Source organism: Talpa occidentalis, unplaced genomic scaffold (assembly GCF_014898055.3).
Source record: "Talpa occidentalis isolate TD23 unplaced genomic scaffold, MPIMG_talOcc4v2.1 talOcc4.9, whole genome shotgun sequence".
NCBI classification, from domain to species: Eukaryota; Metazoa; Chordata; class Mammalia; order Eulipotyphla; family Talpidae; genus Talpa; species Talpa occidentalis.
Window position 1 is genome coordinate 68972186 of NW_023605305.1, and position 15453 is coordinate 68987638.

Below are 15453 nucleotides of genomic sequence, written 5' to 3' on the forward strand. Positions count from 1 at the left end.
CGGTTGAGCGCTGGGCTGTGAGGCTGCCCGAAGCCTCTGCAGAGCCGGTTCATTCCCTGGCCACCGGTGAGGGTCCCACCAAAAAAACAAAAAAGAAGTAGGATACAGTCCAGAGTTGTGGGGGGGATGAGAAGATTCACCACAGAGAGCAGGGAGCAGAACAGGCAGATGTACCAAAACACACTGCTGAGGGGATCAGCAGGCAAGACAGAAGAGGTCTGCCTCACCATGTGGGTTGCCCCCCCACCCCCTCCACCACCTGGCCAGGGATCAAAAGAGCTGCAAAGGCCAAGGACAGCTTCACAGCTGCACCACCAGGGAGGCCTCCCAGCTTTCTTGAGCTATAATTAACATAACATTGTGGAAGTTTAAGGCCTACTGCATGATGATTTGATACATGTATAGATTGCAAGATGTCTATTACAATAGAGTTAACATCTGCATAATTAATATATTCTTGCTGTGGTGATAATGGTTAGGATTTATTCTCATAGTAGCTTTCAGGTATAAGATACAGTATAGTTAACTATAGTAACCAAGCTGTACATTAGCTTTCTGGAACTTACTCATCTTATAACTGTATCCTTTAACCAGCAGCTCCCTATTTCTGCTACCTACCCCCCAACCCCTGGCAACCATCCTTCTACAATCTATTTGTATGTATCTTTTTTTTATTTCATGTTATCAGTGAAATCATGCAGTGTTTCACTGTCCAATTTATTTCACTTAGCATAATGCCTTCAAGGTCCATCCCTGTTGTTGCAAATAGCAGAATTTCATTCTTTTGTGGTTGAATAATATTCCACTGTATATATTCCACATTTTCTTTATTCATTCATCCATCACTGAACATTTAGGTTGTCTCCATATCGTAACTGTTGTGAATTACCCTGCAATGAACACAGGGATGTCTTTTTTTTAAATTGATGAATAGTATTCCATTGCCTGAAAGGACAAACATTTTTGAAACCCAGTCTCTTAAACAAATGCTCTCTGAGTTCCAGGCATCTTTCAGTTCCACAAAGGGCAGACTCTATCCAAGGCGGGGCTTTGTACACATTGCCTCTACCCGGGCTTCCCTTTCTTTCAGTTTGGCCTAACCTACTCTGCTCTCACACAGATTCTCCCTTTGGGGCAGAACTGTTCACCTGCCACTCTCAACCTGTCCAGTGCCCAGCACAAAACACAGTGTCTAGCACAAAGTGGGTGCTCAGCCCCTATCTATTGATTGAACACAGAAATGGCAAGGAAGCCAGAAGGGCCATGTGACATCGGGTCACATTCCTAGAGGGTTCAGAGGCATTTACATTTCATCTCAGAATTTCACTAACTGGAGTGGAAAAAAAAGCAGTCACCAGATTATTTTATTTTCCGTATACTCCTGTTGTAGAAAGCTGAGGCTCAGAGAGGGAGAGGCTCAGAGACGGAGAGAGACTTCCCTTAGGTCACACAGCCAGGAAGGAACACGATTGGTCGTGAACTCAGGTCTGCCCAGCTGTGGTGGTGGTGGTGATGGGGAATGATTGGTGAACCCGAGGGAAGGCTCTGGAAGATGCTGTCGCAGGGAAGAAACAAGAAGCAAGGTCTGATGCTCCTAGATGGCAGGTGTGGTGGGAGTGGCTGGGCTGCTTTCAACTCAGTAAAACATGGGCAGTTGGGGAGGAAGTGTACTCCCCATCCCCGGGAGGATGTAAGCCATGGAGAATAGCCATGTTAGAATAGCCATTGTTAGGAGTGCTTTAGAGGGAATATGTGCCCTGAAAAAGGGGTTCGGGGGTCTAAGGAGTGGAGGGCAGTTGGTCTCATGGGTTCCCAATTTCTTTTTATTTATTTAATTAATTAATTTTTATTTATTTGTTTATTTTTAAAAAATTATTTATTTTTATATCATTGATCATTGTTCATTTTTTTTTTAAAGAGGCATGTTTTTTTTTTTTTAATTTGTTCATTTGTTTGTTTGTACATGCACTGGGTACAGTCAGAAGCACGGGAGGGTGAGAGAATTCACCAGAGCCAGAGCGGGGAACAGAGCAGGCAGAAGGACCAAGGTACACTGCTGAGGGGAGCAGCGGGCAGCAGGAGAGGTCTGCGCGCCATGTGGGACCCTCCTCTGGTGGCCGGGGAGCAGCCGGGGATGGAACCGGCGCCGCAGAGGCTGCGGGCAGCTTCGCAACCCAGCGCTCAACTGCTGCGCCACCGGGGAGGCCCTAATTTTTATTTTTGTTTTTTTTGGGTTCCCAACTTCTGTTGTGTGGAGGGCTTCTTACAGACACCAAGGAGGCTGATATGGGGCTGGTCCCTCAGCTATAAAATAAAGCAAACTCATGTGCAACAAGGAGGGATAACTGGAAAGCTGAGAGAGGAATGGATGCTTTCCCACCAAAGAACCAGGCTCTTCAGGTCATGTAGGAAGCAATACTCAGCTTCAGAAGCAATTACTCAGCTTTCTTTCTCTTTTCTTATTCAAATAGATGGATGCTGGACTTAAAAGGATCCTATTTTGCTCTTTGCCTTTCCTGCTGGGAAACTTGGAACCCAATTCACAGCCCATGTCCATGGTGGGTGAGGGGGTTTGCAGATGAAGTGGCAGTTCAGAGAGCAATGACTTACCCAGTGTCATAAATCAGTCAGAGCAAAGACATGATTTCAACTAGATCAATTTCTGAGTGCATAGTGAACACACATAGTAGGTTGTTGGCAAAGACAGGCAATGAGAAATCTTTCTGATCAAAATTTTAAAAAAAAAAAAAGAGAGTAAGAAACAACCACACACCTAAGGCAGTGGCTACAAAGGAAACCTGATGTGTGTCTATCTGCATTGCTACCTCATGGGCACGCCTCTCCATCTCCTGCCCCCTGCTGAGTGAGTTGCTGTACTGCATGATCTGATTGATTTTTTTTTTTTTTAAAGATTTATTTATGTATGCATACAAGAACTGGGGTACAGGTCAGAGGTGTGGAGGGTGAGAGGATTCACCAGAGACAGAGAGGGGAACAGAACAGACGGATCACTGAGGGGAGCAGCAGGCGAGACAGGAGAGATTTGCTGCCCCGTGTGCCATGTGGGTCACCTCCTGGCCGGGGATGGAACTCGTGCTGCAGTGGCTGCTGGTAGCTTCATAGTGCTGCGTCTTAACCCCTTGTGCCATCAGGGAGGCCCGATCTGATTGATCTTTATGACTATGACTGAGTTGGGTTCTGCTGTTAGGCCTAATTCACAGGCTCAAGGACAGGAAGTAGCTGATGCAAGGCACCCATCTGGGAAGCAGTAGGGAGGGCATTCGGATTCAGGTCATCGAGTCCATATTCTTAGCCCCAGTTTCTGCCTGGCTGCATGCCACCACTCCCTGAAGCTGACCCTGGCCTGATATCTGTTACTCAGACCTGGATTATCACAGCCCAGAGCCTAATGAGCTTCTGGGCCTTCCTTATGGCAGGTGGACAGTGCACCCTCTGTGCAGGGCACCCTCTGAGGCTCATCTGGATGCTGTCCAAAGGTCAGGGCAGGCCAGGACATGCCCTGCAGCAGTGACTCAGAGCTGCTGTCCCAGCTGTCAGAGCATCAGGGGAGAACAAAGGAAGGGGCCTGGGGGCTGTCCTACCCGGGGCGGGCCAGAGTGACCAGGCTGGCTTCTGTGGTCTATTTGTTCTATGGTCTGGCACTGACCTGGAGCCTGAAGACTGCTTCTCCAGTTAGGCTATCCTCAGTGATGAATACCTACTGCTTTCAGAGTGGAGTCGGACAGCGATAGGCAGGAAGCTTACAGGCGAGAAGCTTACACAGATTTGTGTCAATGTCTCATATTCCATGGGTGCTGCTACCTACAAACAGCCCAGTCTTAGGTGGTGACTTAATCTGTCCGGGCCTCTGTTTTCACAAGTATAGTAGAGAAAAACCATGACTGGAGGAATAAAGGAGATAATATTAGTAATAACAGCACAACCACCAACACCACACCATCACTAAAACTAACATTCATTGAGACTTCACTCTCTGTCAGGCATTGTGCTCAGGATTTTATTTTTTATTTATTTATTTTTTCCAATTATAAAATTAATTAATTTTTATATTATTTTTATATTATTTTATTTTTATTATATTATTTTAATATTATTTTATTTATTTATTTATTTTTTCTATTCCATACTTAGGATATTTCATGTGTGATTCTGATTAGCTTTCTTTTCTTTTCTTTTTTTTCTTTTTAAAAATATTTTACATCATGGTTCATTTTTAAACAATATTTGCTTCCCCCTAACTGTGCTCAGGATTTTAAATACCTGACCCCATTTCAGCCTCACGACTACCTTCCCAAGTAGGTTTCATACATTACCTATAATTTCCAGATGAGGACACTGAGGCTTGGGTGACGTTGCAACTTCCCTCATTGCAATTAAATCCAGTTATCTAGCCCCTGAGCCTGCTCTCTAAGGAGGAAGTGCCTCTCAGTCTTTAGACCTTGAGTTGCTCCAGCTTCCAGATCCAGGATCCCCCACCACACTCCGGCTGAGTTTGGGTGTGCAAGAACCCTTAAACAGATGGATGCTGGCCTTAATGGATCCTGTTTTCCTTTTTGCCTTCCCTACTGGGAAGGTTGGGACCCAATTCCTGGCCCACGTCTGACAAGTACGCAGATCTTCAAGGCAAATATTTAAGTATTTTGAGGACTCTATTACAGCCTAAATTCTCCTCGATTTTCTTACTTGTTTCCCCTCCTCAGGTTTCTTTGTTTTTAAGCTTGTATGCAGAAAAAATATTTTTTTCTATTGGTAAAATATACATAACATAAAATATATATAACATAAAATATACATAACAAAAATTTCTATCATAAGCCCTTTTTCTTTCTTTTTTTTTTCTTTTAAAGATTTATTTATTTATGCATACACAAGCTGGGGCACAGGCTAGAGATGGGGGGCGGTGAGAGGATCCACCAAAGACAGAGTGGGGAGCAGAACAGGCAGACTGACTGAAATACACTGCTGAGGGGAGTAGTGGGTGAGACAGGAGAGGTCTGCTGCACCATATGGGTAGCTCCCTGGCCGGGGATCAAACTCGTGCTGCAGAGGCTTCATAGTGAGGTGCTTAACCCCTGCGCCACCAGGGAGGCCCTCATAAGCCCATTTTCAAGCATATAGTGTATGATCATCACCAACATTCATCCCCAGAACTCATTTCATCTTGCAAAACCACCCATTAAGCCACAACTCTTTTTTTTTTTTTTTTTTTTTTTTAGGTAGGTGCATTTTTTTTTTTTTAAAGATTTATTTATTTATTTATTTATTTATTTATTTATTTATTTATTTATTTATTTATACAAGCACTGGGTACAGTCAGAAGCGCGGGAGGGTGAGAGAATTCACCAGAGCCAGAGCAGGGAGCAGAGCAGGCAGAAGGACCGAAGTACACTGCTGAGGGGAGCAGCGGGCGGCAGGAGAGGTCTGCGCACCATGTGGGACCCTCACCCGGCGGCCGGGGATCGAACCGGCGCTGCAGAGGCTGCGGGCAGCCTCGCAGCCCAGCACTCAACCGCTGCGCCACCGGGGAGGCCTCTTTTTTTTTTTTTTAAAGAGTTATTTTTACTTATTTAAGATTTATTTTTATTTATTTATCTAGCTTACTGGGGTGTAAGCCAGAGCTGCAGGGCGGGGTGAGAGGATTTACCAGAGACAGAGTGGGGAGCAGAACAGGCGGATCTACCAAAATAGACTGCTGAGGGGAACAGCAGGCGAGACAGGAGAGGTCTGCTGCGCCATATGGTAGCTCCCTGGCTGGGAATTGAACTCAAACTCATGCATTAGTGGCTGGTGATAGCTTGATAGTGCTGAGACTTTATTTTTTATTTTTAAAAGATTTATTTATTTATGCATATAAGAGCTGGGTACAGGCCAGAGGTGTGGGGGGGTGAGAGGATTCACCAGAGACAGAGTGGGGAACAAAACAGGCAAATTGACCGAAGTACACTGCTGAGGGGAGCAGAGGGCAAGACAGGAGAGGTCTGCTGCACCATATGGGTAGCTCCCTGGCCATTCGGGATCAAACTCATGCTGCAGAGGCTGGATTGCTTCATAGTGCTGTGCTTAACCCTTTGTGCCACCAGGGAGGCCCCAGCGCTAAGACTTTAACCCCTGCACCACCAGGGAGGCCCTAAACCACAACTCTTGTTTCCACTCTCCCCTTATTCTCCCAGCAAAGACCAATTGTAAGGGAATTCATACACTATTTGTCCTCTTGTGTCTGGCTTATTTCACTTAGAATAATGTCTGCCATTCATGTCATAGTATTTGTTAGGATTTCCTTTTTTTAAAAAAGATTTATTTAAATATGCAAACAAGAACTGGGGTACAGGCCAGAAGTGCGAGGGAAGGGGTGAGAGTATTCGCCAATGACAGAGTGGGGAGCAGAATAGGCAGCTCTACTGAAATACAGCAGGTGAGTCACAAGAGGTCTGCTGAGCCATGTGGGTCACCTCCCTGGCCAGGGATCGAACTCATGCTGGAGTGGCTGCAGATTGCTTCATAGAGCTGACACTTAACTTCCTGTGCCACCAGGAGGCCCCAGGATTTCTTTCTTTTTAAAGACTGAATAATATAGCCCATGTATGTCTATACCATATTTTGCTTATACCAAATCTATATAGGTGACCATTGGTTTGCATCTGTATCTCAGTGATTGTGAATTATGCTGCTGTGAACATGGATGTACATGGAGCAAATACATTTTGAAAATTTATTAAGTCTGGAGGGTTGGGGAACAAACATCCCTGTTAAAGTGCCTGGCATATAGATATCTATTGCATGTGAATCAGGCATGGCCCCTGACATGAGGGCCATGAGGGTAATGACAAGGCCTGAGAAAGCTCTGGGCTCAATGTCTTGGGAGTCTAGACAAGTCAGGGGGAGGGTCTGTGCTATGTGCCCAGCCCCATGCCAAGAACAGTTTCTCAACTATATTACCCTCACAAGAATCCTGTGAAGGCAGTAGTGTTTTCTCCAAGTTATGAATGCAGGTGTCTGACAGCATGTTACAGGGAGAGGTGGGGACCCCAGGAGACTGAGCCTCTGGGAGATGGCCCAGCCAAGGTCATTCCAGCCTCTCTCAACCTCATCTCTGCATGTACCTCTTCCCTAGCATCTCTGTGGGGTGATGTCGAGATAGGGGACTTCCTGCTTTGAGGAGAACTGTCACCAGGACAGACTGATTTGGCCAATTGCTTGAAATGTATTGCTTTAACAGTTGAAGAGTGCCGAGGTGGTGGAGACTATATTTCAGGGCTCACAAAAAAGTTATGAGGAATCCGTGTGTCTCCATTTCTTAGCTGAACTCAGCCTTCGATTATTTCTCAATAGACCTTATTCTTGTGGTAGTGAGACAGCTGTTAGACATCACTTTCTTACAGTGTTGACATCTCAGAGGGGACCAACAAAGTTCTCATTCTCAATAATTCGAACGAAGTATTTGAGATCTGTTAGTTCTTATTGGTCCAGCTGTGGTCACATGACCAAATCAGAATCAGCCGCTGTGATAGGGGGGTGCTGTGTTCTGATTGGCCAGGCCCATCATGTACCTCCATGGGATGAGGGGGGCATGGGATGAGGGGGGTAAGAAGATTCCTCAAAGGAAAAACGTTGTTGTTACCACGGAAAGTGACAGCTGGAACAGGGAAGACTTTCTGGGGGTGAGAAGGGGAAATGGATTAGGCCTCCACTTCACAGGGGAGAACTCTTCACTGATGACAAAGCCTCTGTGCTGCAGTCAGAGATGTTGCTGTCCTGGCTGTGCAAGTCACCTCTGCTCTCTGATCCCAGTTTCTTCCTCTGTAGAGTGGTCACAGTTATGATGGTACCTATCTCCCCCTGGCCATTCAGATATCAGCAAGACCATGATGTAAAGCACACAGTAGGTAATCAATAAATGCTTATTCAGAAGCCTCTCTGGAGGCAAAAGGACATCTTCCTCCAGGACTTCCCTGAAGCTAAATGAGCATTTACATCTCATGCTCTCTCTTGGCTGCTCCAAGCCTCAGTGAGTGCCCATGCTGGGCTGGGTCTCATCCTCCAAGGAAGACCCACTGCCCCAGGGTCCAGACAGAATCAGCTTGGTTTAGAGAGAGCCAGTGACTTTCCCAGACCATCCACCCCAAAGAGGACCACTTCTGTCCTGTTTCAACACTGGGATGGTGAGGCAGTGTGGCTGGAGGAAGAGTTGCAGGTGTGCCTTGCTGGGCACAGGCATAGTATTTAAAGCTAGCTCAGGGGTGGGGAGATACCCCCTGAAGATCTCAATAGGAGGGAATAATAGCAACAGTAGGATCTAAGTTCATGCAAATTCCATTTGTCCTCCCTCATCTGTGAAAAACCCCTGTTTGATTCTTTTTTTTTAAAAAAAAAAAGATTTATTTATTTATGCATACAAGAGCTGGGGTACAGGCCAGAGGTGTGGGAGGTGAAATGATTCACCAGTGACAGAGTGGGGAACAGAACAGGCAGACTGACTGAAGTATACTCCTGAGGGGAGCAGCGGGCGAGCCAGGAGTGTTCTGCTTTGCCATGTTGGTTGCTCCCTGGCTGGCCAGGGATGGAACTCGCTGCAGAGGCTGCAGATTGCTTCACAGTGCAATGATTAACCCCTTGCGCCACCAGGCAGGCCCCCCTGTATGATTCTTACCCTATATTTCTAGTTCCTTCTCCTCACCCTCTTTTGCCTTCTCCACAGGTCCCCTGACACTGAGGAATCTTGTGGCAGGAGGGGACTTTGAGCCCTGATGTCATTCCCCCAACTCTCATTGTCACCTTCCCTATCTCCTGCCTGCCCCAGTACTGGCCCTGCTCCCCAGGTCCTCTGGGTTGTGGCCTGGACTTGGGCTTCTGGGAATGAGGAATGGTTGTCTTGGTCCTGCCCTTCTGCCCTGTCCCCAGCTGTGAGCAGGCCTGCTGAGGAGTCATTTCTATCCAGGAAGTCACGCCTCTGGCAGGGTTAATGATTGCTCAGGGCGGTGGTGCTAAAGTCTGCAGTGGCGCTGCAGGCCTCACTTTGTGCTCACCTGTGCTGGTCGATGCCCAACTGCCGCCCCCGCGGTACCTGCCGGGGCACAGGTAAGGATCACAGGGCCCTGCTGAAGCAGGGTGTAGGGTTTTCTGGCCAGGGGTAGGGACTGAGTGGTGTTATTGGGACGAAGACAAGTTTGGGCGGTTCCCCTGCAGCTGAATGGAGCTACGGGCAGAGGCAGGGCCACCAGAGCTGGATTGGGGGCTTTGTAGCTGAGTCCCAGCCTGCAAGGCTGCAAGGCCTCAGTTTGTACTAAACATAGTCATTCTTTCGCCGACTCCCTGACCACCCTGCGCGTTTCTCTCAACCCTGAGACGGCCTCATCGTCTACTGCTGTGCTGGTCCGCGGCAACATACTTCCTGGGGTTCTGGTGCCTCTTTCCCTTCTAAGTCCTGGGGTAATTTGGACCGACTGTGGATTCTTCACAGGGCCAAAGGGAGGTTGGTTCCCCAGAATGAGTTAACCTGAACAGGCCCTTTTCACGGGAAGTTCAAGGCAGTTGAAGTCAGGGTGCCTGAGACTGGAGACCCTAGAACATGAGGAGAAAAAGCTGGGTTCCAATTCCTCCAATTTGGGTTTAGATCTCAGCTCCATCTTGACTGTGAGTGGACTCGAGAACTCTCCTTGGTCTCAGTTTCCAGGATGAGAAGGGTAATAGTGCAGAAAAGAAGTTGGAGTGTCCCCAAGGCAGAGGAACCTGTGGTCAGTGGTGGATTCCATCGCTGGGAAGTGTACGACTGGGACCAAGTGCAAGCTGGCCTCTGGCTGGGCTCATCCTAGGCCCTGGTGCACCAGAGGAAGACTCAGCTGAGGGCTGGAGCCAGACCAGGGTCTGTTCCTGGAGACAAGGACTTCTGGGCTGTGTTATCAGACACAAAATTGGGGCTCGGAGAACCTTGAGAGCCAACTGACAGAAAAGTCTGTGACTAATAACAAGACTCCATGGCTCCTTTCTTCACCCCATTTCTCAGCAGGGAAACTGAGGCCCAGAGTGGGTAAGAGCTGAGGGGTGGCATGGGAGGAAGTGAAATGCTAGAATCTGAGCCAGGGCATTTGATTCCATATCTTTCTGCAAGCTGGAGGTGGGCTCTGGAGGGGCCCTGCTGCAGGGACTGGTACCCTCAGGGCCATGTCTGTGCACCAGGGCACTCTGGTTGGGCAGGCATCTGCCCTGTGGTGAGGGCCGACACCCATGGAGCTGAGTGCAGGGCAGGCCAAGGTTTGCTTGGGCCTTCCTGACTTGGAGCATATCTGTGTCGAGTGCGTGGGCCCTTATTCTTATGTCTACCTCTCGGAGCTTCAGTTTCCTCACCCGGCCCTGGAATGATCATTCTTGCAGCTGGGAAACATTAAAAAAATACACAAAAAAGTGAAAGTAAACCTGTGTGGAGGCAGCAGCAGAGGGGATGGTGCCTGAACCCCCCTGCCTGTGGGCAAGAAAGGCCGCCTCCCTTGCTGGCCCCCCTGGGGCCCCTGGACTGGCCAGGGTGCCCACTCTCATTGCCTTCAAATTCTAGAAAGCCTTGCCACTGTGGACTATTGTGAGCTGTGGCTGACATCACTTTGCAGGCTTTGGGTGAGAGGGTGTGTCCCTTCCAAATTGGAGGGGACTTCTAGGGGCCTGCATCTCTCATGGGGTGGGAGCCAAGAGGCCACACTAATTCAGCTGTTTGTCTCCTTCTTTCTTTCCTTCTTTCTTTCCTTCCTTCCTTCCTTCTTTCCTTCCTTCCTTCCTTTCTTTCCTTCTTTCTTTCTCATTGTGAGATGTAATTTATTTACCATGTATACCATATGTACAAAAAGGAACATTTGAAGTATGTCATTCAATGGTTTGTAGTATATTGAGAGCTTTGCAATGAGTACACCATTTATTTAAAAATTTTTTACATTGCTTTCATTTTTTCCCCCATCACCATTCCTTATATCCCTTTGATACATTCTCCTTCTTCTCTCCCTTGTAACTTCAGAAACCTTACTTTATTTATTAATGGCTGCTAGTTTTTATTAGTATTTTGCTTTGTCAATTCATCTGCTACTTAAATGTCCAGGGTTTGTCTTTGTCATTCTGGCTTGTCCTATTGTGCCTGATTCCCCCAACTCTTTCCTTTTTTGCTGTAAATGACAACATCTAGTCTTAAGGCTGAGGAGTACTCTTTTATGTGTGTCTTTTTTGATTCATCTCTTTTGGGGAGTAAGGAAAGGGAAAGGAGTAGGGAGATATTGGAAGTTGGGGGCAGGGAGTTTGGGCAATAGGTCGCTGTCTTTTCTAGAGTATAGATGGTCCCAGGGTCTCTGAAGGGCAGTGAGAAAGAGAAAGCCAGAAACCTAGAAAGAGAGCACAGACTACCTGCACTGGGTTCTGATTCCATTGCCAACTAGATCATGTGCCTTCCCGTCTGTGACCACGGATGGCTGAGGTCTAAATGGTAATGGATGCAAAGAGCCAGCAGCCGCACAGCAGCTGGCCCATCCTTGCTGGCTCCCCTTCCCTGGGGACTTGGATGGGAAATCCCAGACATTTCCTGCCTTCCCAACCTCACTGAGATGAACTTTGTTATGGTGAGGAATATACCTTGTATCTCTGGCAGTTGACTCACCTCTAAAGAGCGGAAGTGAAAATAAGAGAGGTGAAGTGGTTAGGCCCAAGACCACACCCCAAGGGAATGGCAGGTCCACGCCCAGCCACCTTTGTCCATCCAGTGTTCAAATGGTGGACACCAATAGCTCACCACCATCACCACTACCCAAATCCATTGGACCCCCCTATCATCTCCACCCCATAAACATCACTGCCACCAACTCTGGATCTTCACCTTCATCATTGCAAATGATACCAGCACACCCATCCCTTCTATCATCATCCCCCAACCCAACTACAGTGTGGTCCCCAGCCCCACCTCCACAACCAGCTCCAAGACCACCTCAGTCACTACACTTGACCCCTACCTCTCTGAACTTTACTTTCCTTATATGTAAAGAGGGTAGAATGGTACCTACCTCAAAGGATTCGAGGTATCTGGCACCTGGAGCCCATAGGTGTTCCTTATGGGCTCCCTATTTCTGTTCGGTGCCATCATATTCAACAGCTGTTCATTGTCCCACCGAGAGCTTGTCCACCTCTTTCTTCACCTTTTCCTTATATTTCTTGTACAGGACACTGCCATTTTCCGTGATTATAAATAATCACTTGTGATGATCAACTTTCTGCAAAGTGTTTCCTCATTTTTAGGTTAGTTGGATGACTGGATCAAAGAGGACAACTGTTTTGAAGGTTTGGGGTACACAGCTGAGCTGTGATTTTTCTCTCCTGCTGGAGCCCTGGGGGGCAGCGAGGACAGCAACCTGCCCTCTGCGCAAAGGAGACAAGGCCGCAAGCCTGGGGGAGCTGGGTTCGAATCCCTCCCGCGTCTAGCTGTGACATCCTCCGCAGATTGCTGGGAACCTGTTTCCCTGTCTTTAAAATGGGCTGCTACAAAGATGAAATGATACGATTTCCAAATATCCTGCTACCAAAATATATCTCTATTCTTGTCCCTTCTTTCCAACCCTGCGACTACCATTCCAATCCACCCTCATGCCGCAACTGGAAAGATCTCTTAGAAGGGTAAACTAGTCCCTGTCACTACCGTGCTTAATACCTTGAAATGATCTTGAATTTTTCTTAGCATAAACCAAAACCATCCTTACCGTACCTTGCAGGGCCTGGCATGACCTGGCTCCTGCCTGCTTCCCACCTTGTCTGTCCCCCGCCACTGTCCTCTGTCCCTGGGTTCCCTCTGTTCAACCCTTTTCAATTTCTAGAACACACCTCATTCTTACCTGACCCAGGGCCACCTCTCCTATTGTCTGCGTTCCCTATAACAATGCATGCTTTATCAGAGCAGGCAGGTATTTACTTTCAAAAATTCAGACAATACCACAAGGTACATAACAGAAGCCAGCCTCTCTCTGTCTTGCACACCACATCCCCAGTACCCACTTTCTAGAGACAATTGCTTTCATCTTCTTTTACTACTTCTTCCACTTAGCACCACATTCCTAAATAATGTTCTTATACTATGATTTGTGATTTTTAAAAGTTTTAGCCATTATCAATAGATTTCTTCAAAATGCAAGATAAGAATTTAATTTTCTTACATCCTAACATGTTTCCCCTCTCTGATCCTTACTACGTGGATGCTTTGCCCACTGTGGAAATGTCTGTGCCTCATGAGCCACTCAGTGCACAGTTGACCCTTGGAAAATGTATGTGTGGGGGATGTGGTTAGAAGAGCCGACTGCCCTCACCCCAGTGGAAAATGCATATATAACTTATAGTTGGTCCTTCGATGTTTGGGTTCCCCATCCACCATTCAACCAACTGACATCCCACATCAGTGGTTGGTGGAATCAATGAACATGGACCCTAGTGAAAGAAAAACCCTGTGTATAAGTGGACAGCTCATACTTGTGTTCAAGATCAACTGTGCTATGTTTCTGTGACCCTTCGAGCACAGCCGTCCCTTCCCCCAAACTTACTGCTTTCATTTGCCTATTTTTCTACATAGTACAACAAATTTGCCCTTCTGCTCTAAACAGTGGTGTAAAACTCTCTCAAGATGTTCAACAAACCCATCATGTTTCTTTTTTCTTAGACAGCTCTGGAGTACCCTTGAACTCTGCTTCCCATCAGGACCATTGCTATCCAGCTGAAATCCTATGCCTTCTCTCACCATCATCTGGGAATACCATCCCACCTTTCCCCAGTTGGCTTTCCATTCTCTACATTCCTTCTCTTCCCTTTTCTAGGTTTACTTCTTGGATATAATGGATTATATTATCTAGTAGTTTCCAAGAAAGGCACATAAGAGGCATATTTCTTGGCCTTGCAAGCTTGAAATTCTTCTTATTTTGCCCACTATGTGATGGGTAGTTTTTTTTTTTTTTTAAAGATTTATTTATTTATGCATACAAGAGCTGGGGTGTAGGCCAGAGGTGCAGGGGGTGAGAGGATTCCCCAGAGACAGAGTGGGGAACAGAACAGGCAGACTGACTGAAATACGCTGCTGAGGGGAGCAGCGGGCGAGACAGGAGAGGTCTGCTGTGCCGTGTGGGTCACCTCCCTGGCCAGGGATCGAACTCATGGTGCTGTGGCTGAAGATTGCTTCATAGTGCTGACACCCAACCCCTTGAGCCACTAGGGAGGCCCTGATAATTTTTGTGGGTATAGAATTTTAGGTTGGAGATAATGTGTCTTCCATATTTTGAGTATAGTGTTCTTGTTAGCTATAGTATAGTGTTCTATACTCCCAAATGTAGGGACTTAAGCAATAATTTATAGCTCATGATTCTGCAGGTCAGGAATTTGGACAGAGCACAGCAGGGATTGCTCAACTCTGCTCATGGTGTGTGGCACCTTAGCTGGGATTATGTGCAAGGCAGAGGCAAGAACCATGGGGCTCATTGGGACTTTTGCTCTCTCTTGCCACATAAGCCTCCTCACATGGTTAGCTTGGGTTTCCTTAAAGCATGGTGGCCTCAGGGGTGTTGAGTTTTCATAAGGTATCTCTGGGCCTCAAAAATCGTGGTGTGAGGGCAACGTTTCTGAAGTCCCAGAATGTCACTTGTGCTATTGGTCAAGATGAGATTGCAGGGGAAGGGATCAGTCTTCACCTCTCAATGGGAAGGAAGCCAAAGAATTTGCAGCTACCACTAATCTGCCAAACAAAGTTCCACTAGCTGTTAGTGACAGGGATTGCTACTGAAAAGTCCCATAGCTTTCTGATTCTGGATCCTTTGTATGTGACTTGACTTTTTCTCCCAAAGATTTCAGGGCTTTGTCTTTATCCTTAGTATTCTGAAATTGCCTTAGTGTGGGTATTCCTTCCCCACCTCCATTTGTTCCAGAAACCATTTTAATAAATTTATGTTATTCACTTATGAGAAATCTTGTTTATACTTCTTTGATAGTTTCCTTTCTCTGTTTTTTATTCCCCTCTGGAACTTTTATTAATTGGACCTTCTCTGATTTCTTAAGTTTTCTCTCCTATCTTGCATTCCTCAATTTTATATTAACTCTTTCCTTCTATCATCATTATTTTTATCTGTAAGGTTGATTCTCAATTAGGGATGATTTTTCCCAAGGGTGAGGGATAGGGAAGATTGGAAACATTTGGCAATGTCTAGAAACATTTTTTTTTAGTGCATACAAGAACTGGGGTGTAGGTCAGAGGTGCAGGGGTTAAAAGGATTCACCAAAGACAGAGTGGGGAGCAGAGCAGGTGGATCTACTGAAATACACTGCAGAGGGGAGCAGCAGGCAAGACAGGAGAGGTCTACTCTGCCATATGTGGGTTAGCTTGCTGGCCAGGGATCGAACTCAGGCCGCAGTGGTGATAGTGTGATAGCACTGATACTTAACCCC

The 15453-nt window shown here is 46.8% G+C and overlaps 1 protein-coding gene across 1 annotated transcript in view; it reads left to right on the forward strand.

The window, feature by feature from the left end:
* The first annotated feature begins 9034 nt into the window (after positions 1–9034).
* Positions 9035–15453, forward strand: part of CDHR2 (cadherin related family member 2) — a 38862-nt gene continuing 32443 nt past the window's right edge. The window contains exon 1 of the mRNA XM_037500455.1: positions 9035–9096. The gene's annotated coding sequence lies outside the window, so the exon portion shown is untranslated. The remainder of the gene's footprint in view (positions 9097–15453) is intronic.